A 23,014-nucleotide genomic window follows, 5' to 3' on the forward strand; every position below is an offset into this window, starting at 1 on the left:
CATGGCGTAGATGCACAAAACCGATGCTAAGTGGATGTAGTTGACATGTTTTTCTTCTTTTATTGTAGTTGCTGGTTGTCCTTTACTCTTCTATTTGAAGTGATGTTGTTTAGAGCAGAGCAGCAGTAGCTCACATTCCATTTTTAATTTGAAAGCAATGGGATTAAGTTACCTGGCAAGAATTCAGTGGTCAGAGTCTTGACACTTACAATAGTTTATTTTACAGGTTTAGACAGATTTCTTTTTCATCTTCAGTGGTTGAAACAGTTAAGCACATTCCTTGCATTAACAGAAAAAACACTGACTATAGAGAGTGTTTAAGTAACTTTTAGTCTCTTTCCTTTATCCATTAGTTTTGTAGTTAGGAGGTTACGATCCACTTTTTAAAGAAAGTTTTTTCAAAATTGTACTAATTTCTTGTAAAATTGTATTTCTATTCCAATTAATTTGCACTCTGCCTTTCAATGTCATTGGGAAAAGCAAACATAAAATACATTTCTTGTATGGTAGTGAACAGAATGGTATATGGGATGCTGCAACAGAGCCATGAATGCAATGTCAATGTATTTTGAAGGTGAGACATAGTGTATCAGCTACAACTGGTAGTCAGGGGGTCCCTCACTCCAGATAATGTTTGTCAAAAAATAGCAAGAGCTTTTGGAGAGGAAAAGATGGTGAGAAATATGTACCATGTACCCCACATCATGCTGCTTGAACTTCCCTGTGTTCAGGGAATGTTCAGTGAGAGCTGAATTAGCTTTTTTTTCTAATACCTCTGCCTAGGCATCACTACTATCTGATCTTTGATTTAACATGCATGTTGGAGAAGCACCGTGTAGGTCAGGCCCCACTGTGCTGTGTGTAACTGTATAGCAAATAACTAATCTTGACCCCTTGCTGCCTGTAGTTACAGTACAAGTGCTACCCCTGGATGACACAAACAGAAGCAAGAGTAGCGCCAGAATAAGAGAGATGGAAAAATACCAGATACTTACAATTTTTAGCAACGTTCACTTAACAGAAGATTATAATAGTGTATTTTGTACTGAAGTATGTGCGTATATAAATAGGGATTATATGTTTTGTAATTATGGGGTGTGATTATGTGATGCATTTTGTTCCTTACAAGGACATATTAGGCGTTAGATAATCATACAGCAATGATACCAAATCTGACATTAAAATTAGTGCTTTGAGATTTATGACTATTTTTTAGAAAGACCTTAAACAGTAAGGCCTTCAGGTATGCAGAGTGTTTACTGACTTGTTAGGCTTTAAGATGTTATTGTGGCCCTTCCTGATTCTTATTTTAAAAGCTTAACCCTTTCAAATATTCTGTTCAGCTCATTACTGTAGCAAGCTGTGACACTTGAAAAAACCCTAAAGATAACATTCCCATATGAACAATGGATCACAAAAAATTCTTTCTTTCATCCTCTCTTCTGACCATCTGTTTAAAAAAGTCACAGGAAACCAGTCTGTAATCTGTGGTTAAGAGTTTAAAATCACATGCATTTTTTGTGACACGTATGTGTAGAGTGTTGTAATAATTTGTATTAGCTCTAAAGGTTGGGTGATTTGACCTTGACATCTGTCAGATATACCCAATCCTTTCACACACACACACACACACACACACACACACAAAAAGGCTTTTTTTCTGTTTGAAGCTCACATATGTGTGTATGATTTCACTTCCCTTAAAATTACCTTCCCCGGTATACTATGTATTTTAACTGCTGTTTTTTTAAACCATTCACATATATTTTAGTGTTATTTTCCTATGTGATAAAACTGTTACATATAATATATATGTATATGCATATTCTTTTCTTTTTGAATAATTTGGGTCTGAGAAGTAGTATTTTCGCACTGATTCCTCAATGCCTTCAACAGGTAGTCTTCAAAACTAGAGTGATGCTTTAACTGGTAGCTTCTAGACGGAGGTTGATCAGATCTCATGCAAAAATTTCTTAAGAAATCCTGAAGCACACATCAAGGAGGAGAGAAGATTGTATACAAAACGAGGCTGCAATACCTATATAAAAAAAAAAAAAAGTGAGAGGCTTGTATTAGTTTCTGTAACAGATGAATATTGTCTCTTTAGCATTGTTCTCCATAGCATCATCACCAGGGTAACTTTAACCAACCTAACATTAAATCCCTCAAATAATGGAATATCCATTCTCATCCTAGGAAAATTTTTCCATACTAAAAGGCAGTTGAACCACCTGATTTTTTTTCTGAAGGTGACTATATCTAACTTATTTTATAAGTCAGCATAAATACCTGCAGAGCAGCACCAAGCCCAGTGAAGTTATTTGGGGGTTCAGTAGTTAGACCTGTACATTCTGTTCAAGCTTAGCCTTTTACTGCTTGGGGAGCACTGTTTTCAACTGACTTTACAGAGACAGGGGAAGAGGAAAAAATGTTCATAAATACTCTAGGCATATTCCAGGCAGTCTGAACACAACGTCTTGACCCTGGAGAATATTCACTTCTCTGTTTTTTCAACTGTTCCTTTAGCCACTTCTATTTCAAGAATACTTGATTTCCCTGATTTAGGTGTTTGTGTAAATTTTATTAATGGACTGCAGTGACCCAGAAATCATTGGGTTGTTGTTGGCTTTTTTATATATAATCATAGATAAAATAAATACATTAAATCTTAGGACAAATCTAAGACATTTCAAGAAAGTTACAAGAAAGAAACTGATTCAATGGTGCTGTGATTTATATATCACCAGTGGGAGGTGGCATGTTTAATAGCATGTACAAGCATAAGGCTCCTATTGTCAGTGGTAGTATTTGAAGTGTATTTTTCCTGTCTAAATTTGCAATCCATAGCTACAGCAACAAATAAATATAGCAGTCACATTTACAACACAGTTATTGTGTTTTGCATTTGCTATAAAAGGTACATTTTAAAATAATTCTCAGAAGATAGATTATAGCAGTTTTACATTAGGGTTAGCTTCCTAATAGGTCCTCAGAGTGAAAATGTGCAGCATTTGCTGTTTACTAAAATGAACCACTAAGTTTTCTAGACCTGGAGTTAATGCTATGAATTGCATTAGGAATTAGATTTTCAACATATGCATGTGATTGTATTTCAAAATCCTCTGCTCTTTTTTTATATCGATTATCTCATTAATTCCATGGTTAACTGCAGTTTGCCACAGTTATAAAGCAGGAACTCCTATTTATTGGTCAAGTACTATTTTTGTGTTTGAACAAAACACCTATTGTTTTGCTTTGCTTATCAACAAGCACTACTGTTTTCAGCTAAGGTTACATTTAATAATTAGGTTTTCTAGGGCCAAGAAGTCAACTATATCTTTAATGAGTTCAGTGACATCACTAGGGCCGCTTATGCTTCTTGGCAATAGTCTGCTTTGTGTGAGCAGATCACATTAGCTTTAAGAGTAGTGCAGATGCCAGGGTCAGGGCATTGGTAAGTAAGAGATCTTTGAGTAAAATAAAGACCTAAAGCTAAAACTATCCAAGGCAAGGGAACAATGAACTGCTGTTTTGCAATATGGTAGCAGCTCTCTTAAGAAGTTATTAAGCAAGTTCTATGTTTAAGTGTTTCCTATGTATCCTCTCCCTGTGAATGTTGTGTGGGGAGCAAGGAGGATCCTGAAGGTCTGATCTAGGAGTGTAAAAAGAAACAAATATGCTGATGCCATTGTAATACTGTCCCTTCTACCATTTGTTATGTTTGAGCACTCTAGATGTGATGGCACTTTTAATCTATTAAGTGACCCTCATAATCAGTTGGAAATTCGTAAGAGGAGAATTGGGAGTAGAATTATTTTTTAATACCTGGTTGAGAAGGCCTACTTTTTGTGGTTGATCTGTGTTTTGGCATTGATATACGGAAGTATAATACAAAAAGGCTATTGCTTTATCTCTGTTCAAAAGGTGAAATTGGCAAATTCCCATCCATTCCTACTTCAGAGTATTCCTTTAAATTGTGTATAGAGGAAGAACAGGACCTGCTTTTTGCCTTGAGTCAGAGAGAAGACCAGGAGAGGACAGAAATAGTACAAAGAAAATGGAAAGGAAGGCAGTGAAACAAGTCACTGAAGAGAGAGCCAGGAATGAATGTTACAGCAGGTAGAGAAGATGGGAGAAAATGTTGAAGGAAAATAATTTGAACTGGAAATAGCCTTCAACCAAAACCATAGAGTGTTCAGGGAGAAGTGGTGGAATAATATGCAGACATTTGTATGAGATTTAAAAATTGCGCAACCCGTCAGGCTGAGTAACATTCATCCATGTGTTGCGTAGTGTTGAAAATGTTAATTTTTCTCAGGCCACTTGCCAGCTTGCTCTCATAGATTCAAAATGCAGCCTCTACTGATTGTGTTAGAGCTAGCTGAGGAATAAACATGCCCAATTACTGAAATATGTCAGACAAAAAAGATTCCATACGTAGAACGAGTGGAAGGGGAAGATTGCTTTTCCCTCAAGGGGATTGGCAACAATAACAGTATAAAGTTAACTGCATGCATGTGTTCCAAGTGATTTGAAAACATAAAACATTATATCATATTTTTTATGTGATGGCTTTAACTCATTTCCAGGGCAAGGTAACTTTACTGCTGGGATGTAGAGCTATGAAAGCACTTAAACCCACAGCAAGACCTACTAGTTTAGAAGCTCCTTAATGACTAATGCCTAAAAAACGAGGTGCCTAAACTGGGGAGGATGCTTCATGTTTAATTTAGGATTTCTCGGGTGCCCTGAGCTTCACTTCTGTACGTGACCAAAACTGAGCTAATCCAAGTAGCTTGACATTTCTCTGCCTACTCCCATCTGTGTGCGCAGAGCACAGCAAGTGTGCACTGACTCAGCTGGAGGCCTCACACAATGTGTCTCGATGGCTGCTGAAACAAAGAGGAGCCAAACTCATCATCTAACACCAGAATGGGTACAACAGCTTTTAGGAAATGAAAGGCAGGAATTCACTTCTCACCTTTTTGTGCCTCGTTTCTACCTTTGTCACAACTGTGCCACTTTAGAGCAAAAAATTCCTTGGGCCAGAGGAAGAGACTATGAAACCTTCCCTGAAGGTCATGGCATCCTGCTGAGGATTCCCAGCTGTTTATACCCTTGCCTTTCTTCTGTCCAGTGACTCTCTTAATGCATATTGTATAAACAGAACTCCAAATTGTTTAAACTATATCTTTTATTACATAAGTCCCAATTCTACAAAGCAATGGGGTAACAGAACTGAAATGATTTCTCCTGTCATGTAATGTCATACTCACTTTTTGAGATGCTGCTGCCTTGAATATTTAGAGGACAGCGGCTTTCTAGGGAAGGGGTTGGAGGGCTGAGGAGGAAAATATTTTCCTCTAAGCAGGTTTATAGGAGCCACTTTGCTGTGATTGATTGTGAGAATCTAAGTGTTTGAACGCCAAAACAAAGGCAGGAAAAAAAAGGTGGGGAAAAAGGAAGAGAAACTGAGACCTGAGAAAACAATTTGTTCAATAAATACAAGCCATAAGAGCTCCTTCATTCTGTATGTGGCTTGCTCAAGTTTCCATGAGAAAATCTTGCCACATCACTTTCCAGTAGGAAATGACAATACAGATTTTAATGCTGCAGGGAGAAGCGAGAGTGCTAGATTGAATGCTGGCAGATTGCTTTCTTCTGGCTCAGAGCTTTGATTGTCCCAGTCGCTGTCTTCAGCCACTGCTCCCAGGTTAGTCCCCTGTCCATCACAGAAGCTCATGCCTTCCTGTGCAGTTTGCCATCAGTGCTTTCCACTCCTGCTGAGATGATGCTTTTCTTCTGTATGAAACAAAAAATGCAACTGGTACCTTAAATCCTAAATAAAGGAAAACAAACATCTTTGAGACCTTCTTTGACAGATTGGAAACTGGCCAATGTGATGCCTATCTATGGGAAGGGTCGGAAGGATGATCCAGGAAATTACAGGCCTGCCAGCTTGATGTCGGTGCCCGGGAAGCTGATGGAGCAGCTCATCCAGAGTACCATCACACAACACATGCGGGACAACCAGATGATCAGGCCCAGTCAGAGTGGGTTTATGAAAGGCAGGTCCTGCTTGACAAACCTGATCTCCTTCTACGACAGGGTGACCCGTTTATTGGATGAGGGAAAGGCTGTGGATGTAGTTTACCTTGACTTCAGTAAGGCCTTTGACACCGTTTCCCACAGCATTCTCCTGGCAAGACTGGCTGCTTGAGGCTTGGATGATCGCACGCTTTGCTGGGTAAAAAACCGTCTGGATGGCCGGGCCCAGAGAGTTGTGGTGAATGGAGTTAAATCCAGTTGGCGGCCGGTCACAAGTGGTGTCCTCCAGGGCTCGGTTTTGGGACCACTCCTGTTTAACATCTTGACAAGGGGATTGAGTGCACCCTCAGTAAGTTTGCAGACGACACCAAGTTGGGTGGGAGTGTTGATCTGCTCGAGGGTAGGGAGGCTCTGCAGAGAGACCTGGACAGGCTGGAGCGATGGGCTAAGGCCAACTGTAGGAGTTTCAATAAGGCCAAATGCCGGGTGCTGCACTTGGGCCACAACAACCCCCAGCAGCGCTACAGGCTTGGGTTGTTTAGTCTGGAGAAGAGGAGGCTGAGGGGGGAGACCTCATCACCCTCTACAACTACCTGAAAGGAGGTTGCAGAGAGCTGGGGATGAGTCTCTTTAACCAAGTAATAAGTGATAAGACAAGATGTAATGGCCTCAAGTTGCGCCAGGGAAGGTTTAGACTAGATATTAGGAAGTATTTCTTTACAGAATGAGTAGTTAGGCATTGGAATGGGCTGCCCAGGGAGGTGGTGAAGTCCCCATCCCTGGAGGTGTTCAAGAGGTGGGTTGACATAGCGCTTAGGGATACGGTGTAGTAGGGATCTATCAGTGCTAGGTTAACAGTTGGACTAGATGATCTTCAAGGTCCCTTCCAACCTAAATGATTCTGTGATTCTGTGATTGAGAAGAAGTCTCTGTTGGTTAGCATTATTGACCAAATATTCTTCATGAGCTCTTCAGATGCTTTCCTGAAGCTTGCCATGCATGAAGGTTCTCCTTCTCCGCATCCTTTCCAGCCAGCCAGAGCTCTCTATGCTCTGTCACTGACCTTGTTCCCGAGTACTGCGCATATCACATGCCATGGGATTAACAAGGATTTATTTCTGTGCTTTTGTCTCCTAATATAGTATCCCAAATATTTGGTTTAAAACTGTAATGATCAGCTTACAGGACACCTTGTTGATTCTGTTGTATTCAAATAATATGTCAATGGAATAAATGAGGAGCTGGCCCAGCAGATAGTGCTGCTATTTAATGAGAGCTCAGTGCTTCTCTGTAATATCTCCATAATGAATGTGTTCTCAGACATTGATATGTTATCAGATGTTAAATAGTGTAGTATTAGCACCATAGCCTTTCTTTAGGGCCTGCTCATGACTCAGGCTGATGTTTTAACTCCAATCCAAGAATTTCACTGCTGGAGAAACAAAACCTCTTACTGCTGTGGCATATGTGCAGTAACTTTGTGCCAACCTAGCAGACCGTAAATGTGCAGCAGCTATGAAATCCAATGAAAACTGAAATGCAGCAGTTTGCTTGGTTTATTCTGGTTTGGAGTATCAGGAACTCAGATCTTGAAAACTTGGTAATGGATCATATTATACTTTGCTGCTGAAAAGCAACATTAAGAAAGTTGTTGTTTGCCAACGTTTCAGATATATGCTGTCAAATAAACCCATATCTTAGATAAGATAGGCATTGCATTAAAAACCTCACAAAAATGTAAATTAGTATTTGGCTTCCTTCTAGATAAAGTTCATTCCTTAAAGGTATATCTTTTCCATCAGAAGTATTCGCTATGGGTTTTTATTAGACCCCTTGATCATGGTTTACCACATGTCTTCCCTTTATGTTTCCAACTGCCCAGATAGTGTGGACTCTCTGGTGAATGATGTGGTGCTGAGTTTGATGGATAATTTCAGCAAACCTGTGAACTGTACAGTTTTGAGCTGGAAGAAGTTCAAGTTTGCCCAGACCAGCTGTGTGTCATGACACTTTATGCCTGCATTTAATGCACCAAATGCAGTTATGCAATGGAGGAGAATATCAAAGATGTTTTGAAGGTTGCAAATGGGTTTTATGAGTGAGAATCATCCTTTTTGTTGCTTCCAAAGATGAAAGCGTTCAATTTTCGCACACATGAAAAAAAAAAAAAAAAAAAGACTGTCAGATGTTTTAAATGTAAAAACTGCATAATGTGGCTTCTTGTCATATCTGTGGTTCCCTTGTGGATGAAAATTTTAATCAGATGGTTTTGTACTTTAAAGATTTTTCATTTGATTTACAACTTGTAGGAGTGGAGTAGCAGTAAGCAATCAGGGAGAATGCTATGAAGAGGACAAAAGGAAGGTGAAACACAGCGTTAATAATTTAGTTTCAATAACCTTAAAAGGTTTACCAGTCACTTTTAACCTTGTATCAGAAAAGAAAAAAGCACAAAAAGCAAGCTACTGCAGTGAATCATAAAAACGTTTCTTTTAATTTGTTACTCATTTATCTAAGTCCAGATAGAAAGCGACCAATGCATTTGTTAAACAAAAGGGTCAAAAAGACAACTACACATCAATTTGACTTAGTCCTTTTGGAAGGACTGCCTGCAGTTTCTCCTGAGTCAGTAAAGTCATGAAGTAATGTCAATTGTAGCTGTGAAAATGTAGAAGTGTTATTAGTATTTCAGACTAGCCAAAGCAACATTTTAAGCCTGCAATAGGGCTTTCAGAAGTAGTTAAGCATCTAAATGTTACTAATCTCAACTCAATTGGAAACTCAACTAGTCCCAGTCTCAGTTGGGAGATACCAGCTCAAAGCCTCACACCCTTTAAAAAAACTGGTAAGCACTTATGTTCAGGTTTCTTGCCTGATCGCTTGCAGGGTCTGAATCTGTATCTGGTCTCCTATAAGCCAGGGTAACACAAAAAGTGACAGCTTCGAGATGGTGGTGTGGGAGTTTTAAAAAAGAAGTCTAGTTTTGGTTTTTGTTAGGAAGGATCAGGATGTCATAAAAATTCTTGTGGCATTTGTATACGTAGCTCCTCAGCTGAACAATTGTGCTTATATATTTTGAACATGTACATTTTAAATTTTGCCGCAAATGAGCTACATGTGTTTCAATTTTTGGCACAATACTTCGAAACTATCTTTGTAACTCTCTGTCTTCATAGTATTAGGCAGTTTATACAACACTGTTGAAACTGAGAGTGTCCCTAAGTAAAAGAATTAAATGCCTGAGATTCAAGGTTGGGAACCCAAACTTTGGGATCTGCTATGATTTAGTTTCACAAAAATTGTCTAACACTTAAATGTTCAGGTACCTGGGCTATATCATGGACTATGGAGTATTTTTGTATGCATGTGCCAAATATGGCATAATAATATTTTGTCAATTATAAGATGCTTCATTATTTTTATACAACAAACCTTAAATAGCCATTTGTATATCTTCTGCACAACTCTTCTTTATACAGCCAAGTTTTAAAACCTTAGAGCATTAATTACTCAAAACTGCAAGACGGGCTCCCTTTTTTAAGTAGACTTGTTACCATTTGACAGGAAGATTCTGTACTTGCTTTTGTTTTGCAATTTTATATTAGAGTTGAAAAGATTTTGAGCTCCCAGTATACTTTTTTTTATACAGATCAGAGGGAGTAATCGTTTATTTTCATTGCAGAAATGATCAATGACTTCACTTGTAGGTATAAAACAAATACATGTAAAAACAGAGTCCCTCCTCCAAGGAGATTACTTCTTCATTATATTGTTAAGCATCATGTAAGTGTGGAAAATAGTAAGGAGAACGTACATGATGATTATACCATTTTTACTATTGCCCAACCTGATGATTGTAAAGAATCACATTTCTTCTTTTTTAAAAATGTATGAGCTGGTAAAAGGGATTATTTCCAGCTTGTGCGTTGTTGATTGGCTTATTACTGTTTACCAGTATACCAGAATTGTTTCTCTGAGAAGTTGTTGAATGAAAAGTGAGGGCAGAAAATTCACAGTTTAATCCAAAGAATGGGCAGGTTGCATTAAAACAAAGTTGAGATTATAAGCACTGAGACCTCCTCAAATGAAGATCTCCATGAGTGGGTCAGTAGGCTTAGAAATGTATTCATGTTCTTAGCTGCTTTTCGGTATGAGTATTTTGCAGAATGGTTTAGGAGGGATTAAAGTAAGGTCTTTCTGATTTGTTTGCATTTTAATGAGAATGTAATTTCTTAGTTTTACATCCATGTAAAACCCCACACTGTCAGATTTATAGGGATATACATGAGTTTAAAAGAAACAGTAGTTAATTAGCATTTGGAATATACTACGTCTTTGAAAATGTGGATGGGGGTAGGACAAGTCTGAAACCAAAATAGACTGGCACATTGTAAGTTTCTATTTGAAGTGAACTAATTGAACTAAATTAGTGCTTTTTGTATTCATGGATAGTCTGTCTGCTCTGATTTTTATTATTTTTACTAAATTGCTCCTTATTAGAAATGGCTGTAGTTGAGTCCATGAATTGTGGAAAAAAGAATCTCTTTAGCTCTGCCTTTGATTATTCGTGCTGTGCTGTTGATCTTTGGAATAATGTTCTGTAGTTTCAGCTTTTAGAAAAAGAGTAAAACTTTTATAAACAGAAAGAAGGGGAGTTTCAAGAGATTTTAGGCCAGCTATGCAAACTCTTTCCATTTAAGTTTTTGTCCAAGAGTTTTCTTCACAGTAAATGAACAAATAAGCTGATAGATATCAAGTTGAATTTTTTAAAATTTTACTCCAGGGAGCATCTGTGGATACTTTTTTGCAAAATTTCCTCATCTGAGGTATGCAGTATGTTGTAAGACCTCTACTAGTAAGCAACTTGCTTGTTAAGTAATGCACAAGTATCTAAATTGTAATCGTGTCTTTATTATTTCTTAATCTTAGCCTCAGATGTATTGTTCCTGGAATCTTTGCCGAGTTTATTTCCAAGGCACTAACTCATGGGAGCAGTCCCATGATTTCAAGCTGGTGGTTTGAAGTAGGCTTTTGTAACATTTTATTTATGGAGTTCATTTGTTGACTTTTCTGTAACGCTCAGCACTGTAGTGTCTGAACACCTCATGGACACTAACGCATCGAGCAAATCAGCACTCCAGTGCAGTTACGGAAGTTTTATTTTATGGGTGGGAAGCTGAAGCATTTAAAAACTGACACAAGCACACCGGCACTTTGTGGCAGAGTTGAGGAAAGAGCCTCTAATTCCCACTCCAGTACCTTGAGCGAAACACCATCTCTCCTTTCTAAACAAGTTTGCACTTGTTTTCCAGTGACAAATAGACTGTCAAAGTAGTTTAAAGGTCTGTCATGGTTGGAAGCCATCAACTGTGATTCCAAAGTTAACCAGAAGCTTAAATTTCCTCTCTGGTGGCAGTGGCCACTGCCCCTTGAATTGCGTGGCACCATAAAACCCCCGAGGATGCACCATGACTTCATCATAGTTCAGATGAAATTGAAAAGTCTGAGTGTTTTGGGACACGGAACAGGCACCAGTGAACTGTGAATTATATATATAAGTATTTCTATATCTTTGCTGTGAAATCATTGATAACGCTGTGACAGGTGCATGGCTAGAGGGGTCTCACGGGACGATGTGGAGCCCAGCCCATGTTACGGCTGTGACAGGAGCACTCCCGTCTGCCCAGATGCTTTGCTGAGGCTTCCCCATGGCCAGTTCTGACATATGGGGCAAAGCTCTGCATTTCTGGGTTTTTTTCCTTCAAAAGGGAACATAGGTGTGTTGTCAGCACAGTAGGAAGATGAGAAAAATGTAATCAGTTTAATTTCTTCCCTTTTGCTTTCCAAAGGAGAGCCTGTGTCAGGGTTTCTTATACCTGATCTAATTTATTGTCAGAGACTGTATTATACCAGCCTAGATACTGAAGTTACTTGCAAAGAAGCATATAATTTTCATGTGGAGAAAAAAAAAAGAGAGGAAAAAAAAGAGGAGAGAGCAATGTAATTGCCAAAAAAGAAGTGGTTCCACATGGGAATATCATCAGAGTGGAGGAGGGAATGTTGGGAAAACTATTCTGATCTTCAAAGTTTATTTTAGTTTGGTACATCTGTACAAATGCAATCTACCTTTAAGCGTAATTGGCTGTCATGTTAAGCTCCCTGTCCACCGTGAGGAAATCACTGTTATAGCTTTCATATGGGAAGGAATTCAGGAGTGCCTTGTTTACATTGCTACCATTTATAAAACATTTAAAGCAGCTATTCTGCTGAATAAACATTCAAGAGCCTGAAGGATAAGCATATCGCTTAAACTTCTTAAGACTAAACTTTCCAAACCATTTCCTGCCAGAGGGACCTAGCAGTAAAATTGCAAACTCTGTGCTCCAAGATGAGATAGGCAGAATTAGATTAAGCAGCTTACTGTTGACATGTCTATTGATCTGGGTTCAGCGCCGTTTCCTGTCTCTGCTAGCAGTTAGATTGCTGTGTACAATAACACAGTGGCCTGGTTTATGTGAAATTGGGGAACTCCGAGCATCAATTACTCCAGGAAGGCAGTGGTACTGGGAGATAAGGTTAAGCTGCTCACAGTGTTTAAGACTGCTGAAACCCAAGCAACATATTTGCTGTCTAAATTGCTGCTTATAAATTTGACAGCATTCCATTTATGTTGTTGATTTTTTTTTTCCCCCTCTCCAAAGAGAGATCATCCTGTATTATTCTCTGCAGGTAGCAGTTTGCTTCTCATTATAAACACACATTGTTCGTTAGTCTTCCCTTCCTATCAGCCCTTTGTTAAAAGTTCCTAAGCATCACCTGGATATTTGAATAGAAAATAGTTAGACAGGAGAGAAAAAGGCATGAAATGTTATAGAAACTATCCATAATAAACTAACAAAATTTTCATGGTTGTATTGATTCTGGTATTGCATTAAAGGAATTCTTTCTTTTTTTTCCTTGCTGTCTGGGAACATGTCACTGAATAACGGTGGCAAAGAGGAAAGAAATCTGGTACCCTTGAATTTCTCATTTAGTCTTCTGTTTTCTTCATAAGCAGTTCTCTCTTATGCCATGTTACTTTTTTATCTTTCTCAGAGACTGCTAACAGAATCAGTTGAAAGCAAAATGATGCTTTTCACATTTAAAGAAGCCTGGAGAGAATTGTTTCAGGGGTCTGCTTGTGATGAACTCATCCTCTTTTTTTTTTTTTTTCCTCTGAAAGAGGGTCACGCAAGAGTTTTTCTCCAGGGGGTACCTTTTAAGCCACTTTACAGGTGGCTATCTTAGTTTTATGCCACATGCGTTGCCATTGTCTTAAATTCAACCTTCAAAAAGAAATTCAGTATTCCCACAGAAGTATTAGCAAAGTTGAGTCAGTTCTGGCATTGCAATGGGAGATCTGTGCTGTGAAACTGATGAAAGGAAATATTTTAATAGTGACATTTGAGTTCATTTATCATGACATTTTAGGGACTTGGTGGTACATATTTTTATCTTTGAACAATCTCTCAGCAGTCTACTGCCATTAAAGTGGGGGAGGGCACTCCTTCCACACAGAACACAGTGCTATAAAAGTCCAAAACGATACAGCAGTCAAATGTGATGAACAGAAGTAGGAGTTCTAACTGGTATGCAACAAAAATGAAATTGTCTTCTTTTATTAATTTAATTTTTAAATAGCTTGACATGCTGTAATTAACATTACCCTATGCTAAAATTACAACAACATCTGAGCTTCTGTATATTGGCTCATACCTTGGTGCTATAACTGAATATAGGAATATTGGAAAGCTAACAGAACATATTTCAAATATGTTTTAGCATTTCACTGGCATAGTTCTGACTTTTATTTTAATGAGTTGCTGATCGATGTTATTGTTGGGTTTTGTATAAAAATACTAAGGTACTACCAGCAGGTGGGCACTAATAAATACTTTATATTGCTTAAGATTATAACTATCAATACAAAACCTATTCCAATTATGGCAATGAGGCTGAAAGCACAAAGTCCGATGTCACTGAGATTTATAATTCCATCCTCATCTAATGCTATTGTGCAGGTACATGTGTGATCTTTATGGGGAGTAACCACTTTCAGGTGCTGCACTGCCTCATCACAATAGGATTCTGTCATTTAGTGATTTAAATTACATCCTTTTATTTTGTTAACTCCTTTAATAAGTGTTTTAAACTGCCACCTTCTGCTCTTTCTTTCTTGCACCTTCTCCCTCCTGCAGAGTCTCCTTGCAGGCTTGCTAATTCTTCAGGGTTTTCCTGACACCTTCCTGTCTGTCAGTCCTGTACAGTTAATCAAGGGAACCAGTGAGCATGCAGGGGTTAGCCCGGAGCGGAGTTAATCGGGTTTGCTTTGACTTAATTGTGCCTATTGTTATATGGGAAATAAGCACATAGTGCAGGAGGCCGGTGCTGCTGATTGCTTGAGAGGCTCAGCTTGCAATAAGATGTACAATAAGGTGTACTACCCCAGAGTTGCTTCTGGTCGTTAAGAAACAGTTCTAACATTTTTAGCCTAGAAAGACATGAAAGTAATAGCTTTGAAGTAGATAACCTCTTACCCTGGGAAGAAAAATAAAGAGCAAATGAATAATACTCAATACAGATATTGTTTTGAACTGCGAAAATTGTATTGGAAGTGAATCGGTTGCAACATATATATTTAACTATGAGCACTCTCTAGCATATCTGCACATCCTCTAGCATAGCCATATAATAAGAAGGAACTATAGAAAAGTGATGTGGAGTAGCACAAATCAGTGTCTTCAGACACTCAAAACCCCATGTTATTTTAAGGACCAGCACAAATTTATCACAGAGTACCATTGCTTATAATTTGGCTCTTTTCCACAAAAAATTAGGAAAGTGTATACCATGTTTAAATGCTAAATTCTCACTGAAAGTGAACTCGTGTTACATGCAGAATAGTTGCATTCTTTTTGGCTTTGATTAAAAAGCAAGCTGAGAATAAGGAGATTCGGACAAAATAAGTCTTTTGGTTGTTGACTTGCAGATGCTTAGATGACTACAGACACTGCTATAGCTCTGCAGTTGTGTCTCTTTGATGGAGTTGATACTACAAAATGAACTCTTACAAAGTAAAACATAAAATAAGACATATCAAATCATTAAAATCCAGCAAAAAGCAGTATAAAACTCACACAAATTAGAAAAGAATAGAAATGGTTCTGCAGATGCTGTCAGATGAGCTGTTACCCGATAGTCTATCAACAGAAAATTACCAGTTCAGCCTCACAGACCACATTTTTATGCCACATTTTTTCATAGTCCCTAAATTCCCCTGTGTCAGTAAGATCCAGAGGACACAACGTCTTCAGCTATATGTGAAGTACTTGTCATAGTGTGATAAATAGCTCACATACAATATAGGGTTGATGAACTTTCTCTTTTCCTATCAGAAATATCTACATTGGTATCATTCCAATATAATAGTAAGGAAAAAAATTCCCATAAGATTATTACTTTCCATTATTTAAAATTGTTTTCCTAGCTAAGTATGAAGGGAATGAAATCTTTTTGAGGTTTTCCAGATGACAAACTCCCAAATGGTATCAAGGCTTTCAGCATTCAAAGGACTGTATTGTAGAAAGGTAAACACTACTTTAGTAAATCAGTGGATTTTATCAAATTCATTCTAAAATGAATTTATAATTTTCTAAATAATGAAAAGAAACACCCCTGAAATAATTTACATTTTCTTCTTGGTTTCATGAGACCACAGCTTGAACTGAAATAAAAGCTTTGTCTTTCTCCTAGTTAGTGTCTCTCCCATACATTTTGATAGATCACTGTTTCATTATATATAAGATTTCAAATCCAGTGCCATTTTCTCAGCCTTATTTAATCTATTTGTTTTTAAACCTGTACTCAGGATATCCTACAGCTTTTAAGCTGTATCAAAATAATTTTTAGCTATTTTTTTTTCCGTTTGATGCTGAATCGTTTCTCAAGAGTAGAGTTTGCTGTGTCTGAAGTACATGAAAGAATGGCACGTCCTGTTCATGCTAGCTTTGGGTCCAGAGATCTCATGATGCAGTCACTTACAATTTCACTTCATTATCTGTACACTTTTTTAAAACTGCAGGGTTTTGCACTTTGCCACAGAAGAATAGCACTAAGTTCACTACAACCTATTTCCCCAGTTTCTTTGTAATGCACCGTGACCTTTCCCAGGGTGGTGTTTCTTTGTAGCAAGGTGAAGAGGAAGAAAAATAAAGAGTTTGCCCTTTCCAACTAATTGGCCAATGTTTGTTTTAAAGGTACTGTTACCTTTTTAATGAAGTTGCTAAAGACATAATTTCTTTACTCCTTTGTTCTATTGAATTTTGCAGCACTCTGAAACTACCATAATTGCAATCTAAAGTTTATAATATAGAAATTGTAACTAGAGTTATGTTCAGTCTGTAATCATGTCGCTGTGGTTGCAAGTAATACCATTGGTAATGTTTATTACAATACAGTAATAACAGTTACAGTAGATGTTTATTAATTTGTTCTCCTAAATGCATTTTAACATCTTCATCTTTAAAGGATGACCTACAGGAGGAGGAGGAATTTTTCAAAAGATATATTAAGAAATAATAAAAAATCTTTTATTTGTAAGTAATTACTTTTAGTCTTAAAAACCAAATAAAATTCTATGACTAAAAATGAAATAGTCTATAAGAAAATTTTTGGGTTTCTGTGTTTTCATGAGGTAGACTTACTTTTCTAAAATGTTCTCAAGAAGATCTGTGGTCTGAATTGCACAAGCAGTTATAAAGTGAGACTCAGTGAGGAAATAAAAGAGCTTTGCATTTACTGATTCCTCACCCAAGCCATATGTTTTAACATGCATGGGGTTTGTTTTGCTGTTCCAGGGTGGAGAAGCAGTAAAAGCAAATATTCACATATACACACCCAGCAGACTCTAAATTCAGCTCTTTCTGAACATAAATTTGCTATCTTCCAAATAGGAATGGAAGGTTCCCCGTGATGTGGCAGAAGCCGCAGCGCATAAGGCACCGTCGTACGCTGGATAGATAGACATTCTCAATACGTCAGACTTCTCCATGCTCAATTGGAAAAGCTATTAAGCAGTGACTGCAGGGCAGTGTTTTTACTTTTTCCATGTCTTGGCTTGTTTATGTTAAATCAGACTGCAGGAGGTCTGTTGCGTTTCTCTGGCAGTTATTGCAAGGCTTGCTGTGGCAAATTCTATTTATGACACTTGCTGTATCCTAGGTGCAGTGAATCTTGGCAGACAATCTGGAAAATTTCCCATCTTTGTGCTTGCAGAATATAATATCTCAGTAATGGTGTGACTGTGGTGACTCACTGTAAAGGTCCTAAGTTCAACTGCCACAGTAGCCAAAAAATCTAGACACACTTTAATTGCTGGCATGACATTTGAAGTATTCACTTGACCACTGAACATAAAATATTAACTTGAAACTCCTTCTGTTTTGGCTAGAGTATATTTAAATTGAACATAAAATCCAAGAGTGGCATTTCAGATGTGTAGGATAATGGCTTCTGGCCAGTATTTTTTACCAATGCGATGGTCATGTCTATTAACAGGAAATAATTTTACACGTATGTGTTTTGGTACTGCAGCTATTCTCTCTGATGTGTGCAGTGTCAATCATGCAATTATCCTACACAAATAACACATTGATGATTACAGAGATCTAGGATTCTGTTATGGTTCTACATGAGTGTAAACATGTTATCAAAAATCATTTATCCATACACTAAATGTCATTGCTTATTCCACTGTTAAGTCTCTCTTTAAAACTGGTGACCAACTTTTCGTTATGCATATCTTCCTTATAAAACCAGAGGCCATTACAACTCTTTGGAAACCTACTTCATATTCACTTAGAGAATCTTAGCTTCTGAGAACAAATGCAGTTTATTTAGAGAATGAATAAAACTAAGTGACAGTAGACAGTTGAGCTATGCTGAATAAGTTTCTTGTGGGGGGTTTAGAGTCTTCTGCTCCTTTTGTTTTTAAAATCTGTACTTCATGGTCAAGCAACAGGAAATTAATCCACCTATTTATAAAACAAAACAAGCCAGCATCTCAGGGCCCTATAATCTAAGTGAGAATGATGATTTTATTGATGGCCATCAAAACACCAGTGCTCATATGACTGCTGGGTGAATAAAGAGACTTCTGTGGGGGTTTTGGTGTCTCAGCTTTATGCTGGACTACTGATGTGGTTTGATAAATGTGTAAATCTAAAGGATCCATGCAATAATTGGCGCAACCTCCCCAGATCTCTGGGAGGTTGCCCAGAGCATCTGCCCATAAGGCATGGCCTTCAAGCTGAGAGCGCAGCTCTGGCAATGCCACGGACTTACTTGCCATCTTGCCATTAGCTTCAATGTAATGACAGAGCACACGGGTCTGCTCGGTTGCTCTGTGGAGGCTGCAGCAGCATGGACTAACCTTTTCCCGGTGACTCTCTTTTTTTTGTGCCATATCACATTTCCAAATTCTCATGCAGTTTCATGTGTCTGTCATTGGCATGGAAGAGTTGACAGCTGCTACATGATGGCAAGGCAAACGTATCTTTGCCTCCTTGCAGTCCTCCTAGTTGTGACTCGCATAGTTTGTGTAAAGGAGTGTAAAAGGACTTTAAGGACAAAGAATTTCCTTCCACACTTTGGGAGGCTTTTTCTTTCTCATGATAAAAACCACCAGAGCAATATATTTTGCAGTAGGGGACATAACTGCTTTTAAAGAATGATACCTGTGGAGTATCATAATTAACATGTGAGTCTAAAAGTGGTAAGAGAAGACAAAAGAATTGGAAAAGAGCTCAGTCGTACTTCCCAGCTGCTGACGCCGGTGACTTCAGTAACAAATGCCTATCGTGCCAGAAATGCAAACAGCATGTGGACAGGGGTTTGTTTCCATTGTAAAGAGATAGCATACTTAATTAATTTCATGAGGCCTCTAGGCTGCTGTTGACAAAATGTGCTTACACCACAAAGTTAGGTTGCGGGTTAAGGCTAGGGTTAGGGAGGGTTTGAAGTGCTGATCCCTAGACTCAAATTACTTTTAACGTTTTCTTTAATGATACAGATACAGTAGTTTTGCTTAATTACACTTTGCTGTCTCAGGCAATCTTTCCCTTGAGTCACTGAAAGTTTTATTACAACGCCTTAATCTGATTATGAAAATTAATGGACTTGTACTATCTTTTAATTTGCAAGAGTAAAATCTCCTTTTTTAAAATTTCAACCAGATTAAAAGTGTACAGCAGAGTTGTGAGTTTGAAAGTCTAAAATCTTGCAGTGTGAGGTGTTATAATAAAAAGCAACATAATAAAAAGCAACAAGTTACTGACCTGATGCAAATCAGCACAAAATTAATTTTCAAAATATTTAGCAGTTGAAATCATGTATCTTGGATCACACAGGAACTTGGAGGATGTATAGAAAAGCACACTCATGAGAAAAAGGGAGGGGGGGGAACCCGTAAAATGATCGTGAAAGACTGCTAACACACATTTTGTTTCCTACCCCTTGTATGTTTTGGCTTAGTTGAAGTGGGATGTATAAAGTGTGTCTTCCCTTTCACCGTCGACTTAGAGCAGCCCTGCTTCTAGTACACTGGCTGTGTCCCCAGTAACCCTAGGCTTGCACCTCTGTTGTGTATGCCCTGCAGAGAAAGGGATACCCCGAGTCCCACTTCAGAGGCAGGAGCTGTGGCTTGGGGGTCTCACCCTCGCCTGGCTGTTGCAGGGACAGAATCACTGGGGGCTGCTCCAAGCACACACTTTTCTTGATCTGTGCTGAAGTCCTTCAGGCGTGAGCTATCCCTGATACTGTGCTGAGTTGCCAACACCAAGGATACGATGGAAGTCAGATAAAATTACACTGTGGCAGACGGTAGGAATTGGTGCGTATTTTAGCAAAACACACCCACGATTATTTCCTGAGACCACTTCTGCACTGCAGAGTTTCCTAATGTGCTTGCTTAGAAAGCTCAGCTGTAGCACAGCATCCGTTCTGCGTTTTTTACCTTTCTTTGCCTTTTCTAGCGAGTTCCTGATTTTACATGTGTGTTACAGAAGCATCGGGATGTAATGGGAGACAGGTTGGATGGGATGAGGAAATAAACTAAGAGAGTTAAACTATGTGCAGTCCTTAAGGAATGAGAAGTCATTGGCCATCTTAATTCTGAGAATAGGTATGATTTAGTACCGGCTAATTAGAGATACAGCTGGTAGTGAGGAGGAATGTGCCTACATAGGAAAATCATACCTTTAGAAGACTGAGAAAATATGCTGAATGTAGGTGTGAAATTACCGAGGATTTATTTGAACACATTTTAACAGAAATAATCCACAGATAGCACAGGGCCTAAAAATGGTGGCAGAAACACTTAAATTTGCACATGTGTGTTACACCATTTTTTCATTAACAGTTCTGTACTTCCCCCCACCAGCCTGGCAAGGATTGGGGCCTATAAAATTAGTAAACTGTAAATTCAGAGAAGAGCCAGAACATATCAGGCTGGTGATTCACCTTGCTAGGACAATAAATCCTCTTAGGGGAATGTCCTGGTTTAGCCAGGATAGGGTTAAGTTTTCCCAGCAGTTGGGGGGTTATTCAATACCATGCTGACGTCACCTCCTGGCGCCCAAGTGTGGGAGCGCGGGAGAGTCGGTGAGCGCGTGTGTTATGCCATCTCTCTGCTCTCACTGCTGTATTGGTGCATATCTTGCTCTGTTCATTGTTATTACTGTTATTGTTATTGTTGTTGTTTGTTTTGTTGCTGTTGCACTGTTGTATTAAACCTCTCCTTATCTCAGCCCCGGGGCTTTGTATTTCACTCCCTTTGTGGGGCCGAGGGGCAGCGGCCACGTGGTCTCAGACCCTGTCAGGGACTAAACCATCACAGGATAAAAAAAGAAAAAGTTGTATTTTGCATCTGTATACATCAAAAATATTGCTGGATTTTTTTTAAAACCTACTATGTGGAAAAAAAAATTGCCATTTCTGAGAAGTGTCATTCGATACTTAAAGATATTAAAAGCAATTTCCTAAGTAAAATAAGAAAATAAATAGTCAAGACATTTTCTACAGAAATAATATTTTCATTTAAAGTCAAAACGATGAATTTCCTTACTACCTTTTTTCAGCTTTTCCTGCAAATTGTATGTAAATGAATGCAAATAAGCAGTCCTCACTACTAAGTTGCTTAGAAGTATAAAAATGCATAAAATTAAGATGTTCAGACAGAGCTGTGCATCTCATTTATGTAAAGAATGTTTAAATTTAAATTAGATATTTCAGCTAGAAGTGTTATTGTTTCAGGTCATTAAATGTTTTTTGTGCATTACGGAGAAAGTGCATAGAAATTTTGTTATCTTCTGAAGACCTGGTAGTGTATGTGGGAGTTGGTCCTGTGTCAGCCAACCTAAAAACAAAAAGAAAAAACTGGGAAATAACTAAAAGTTCAGTTCTACCATTTTGAACATCTTCCACCAACATATGGACTAAGTTTCACCAGGTTTCGTGACCTGTTGTCTGCCTGTCTGTCTATTCAATGCTTGTGCAGTGAATAAACCTGAAACCTCGTGGAAAAGAAACCATGAAAACCACAACCATGGAAATGTTCTTTTTAGTTCAGACCTGCTTAAAACCTGGTGCTACAGCCAGTGGACTCCCCACTCGACTCTAATGGTGCTATACATCATGAGAAAGGAAAATTCTCTTTGATTTTCAATAAGATACCAGCCTTGAGTAATGCCTGTGGTGCTGTAAGGGATTAATGATCTCTGTGCTATTTATAACCATGCAAACGAAATTGTAATTTTTTGTAGAATTACCAGAGTTTTATTGTGCTGCCCGGACAAATTCAGTGAGTAGGACTCATTAGTGTGTAAAATGGAGTTAATTTATACTGAGTATCCCCTGTCTTTGGATAGGTGGCTCTATGTAAATCATCTATTCTGGTCATTAGTTTAGGCTGTTTGCATTTCCTTTGCTGTGTGAGCATAAGTATGAAATATTAGCTAAACTTCCTTGGCAAAAGTACCCCCTCATGCCTCGTACTTGATGTGGAAAACATTTGCTCTTCTTGCAGACCTCCTATGTAATTGAAGGATGAGGGCTGTATTATGTAGCTGAAATGCCTAGTAGTAATTGGGATTTAAAACAAATTTCCGTAGCTCTAGAAACCGGAAACCAAGGTATCTCTAGAAAGCCATTTGATAAGCACTTCTGAAATATTGGGAAAAGTGTAGTGAATCTTTCAACAGTTAATTCCATCATGATTGATCTTACAGATTTTTGAAGTAATTGATGGTATTACTTTAGTTCAGTCCGTTAGTGCAAATAATTATTAATCAATATGCACTCAGCTCTTACTTTAGAAGATAATTTTAACACATGATTTATTCTGAACATTTCAATTGAGCTACCTTTACAAGGAGAAAATCAATTGGCTAGTGGTCTAAAGCACTTTAATTATCTGAAGAGCTGTGTTCTTTTTTAGGCTTTTTTAAGGGTTTTTTTAATACATTGTCCCATAGTGATAAAACCCTTCTGCTGGGCACTACTTTGCTATCCTCAGAAATACACTAATTCTCTATTTCAGGTTATTTTGTCTTAAAAGTTTTCAGTTCAATACTGAAAACATACTAGGATTAAACCTCAACTTTGGAAATTAAGTAATACAAAGTAGAGAAAAAATAGAGCTTTTTCCACATGAGAAAACAGTTGTGGGGTTTTTTGGAGTATGTGTCAGCACATTTGTAATTTCTCTGGATGTTTGCTCATTCATAGCAAGCGTAGCAGTGGAAAATTACAGTTAATTTGAAAGGATAACGTGATGCCAGAACTTAGACAGAGGTTTGAAACATTATAGTACAAAAGGTGAAATCATTAATTCATTTGCAGTGGATATTAAATTCCTGAAATATGCATTACT

The 23,014-nt window shown here is 38.1% G+C and overlaps 1 protein-coding gene across 12 annotated transcripts in view; it reads left to right on the forward strand.

The window, feature by feature from the left end:
- The window catches only part of PARD3 (par-3 family cell polarity regulator), a 457,172-nt gene that overhangs the window by 380,052 nt on the left and 54,106 nt on the right, over positions 1-23,014 (forward strand). The gene's annotated exons all lie outside the window — the stretch shown is intronic.

This window comes from Strix aluco, chromosome 1, assembly GCF_031877795.1.
Source record: "Strix aluco isolate bStrAlu1 chromosome 1, bStrAlu1.hap1, whole genome shotgun sequence".
NCBI lineage: Eukaryota > Metazoa > Chordata > Aves > Strigiformes > Strigidae > Strix > Strix aluco.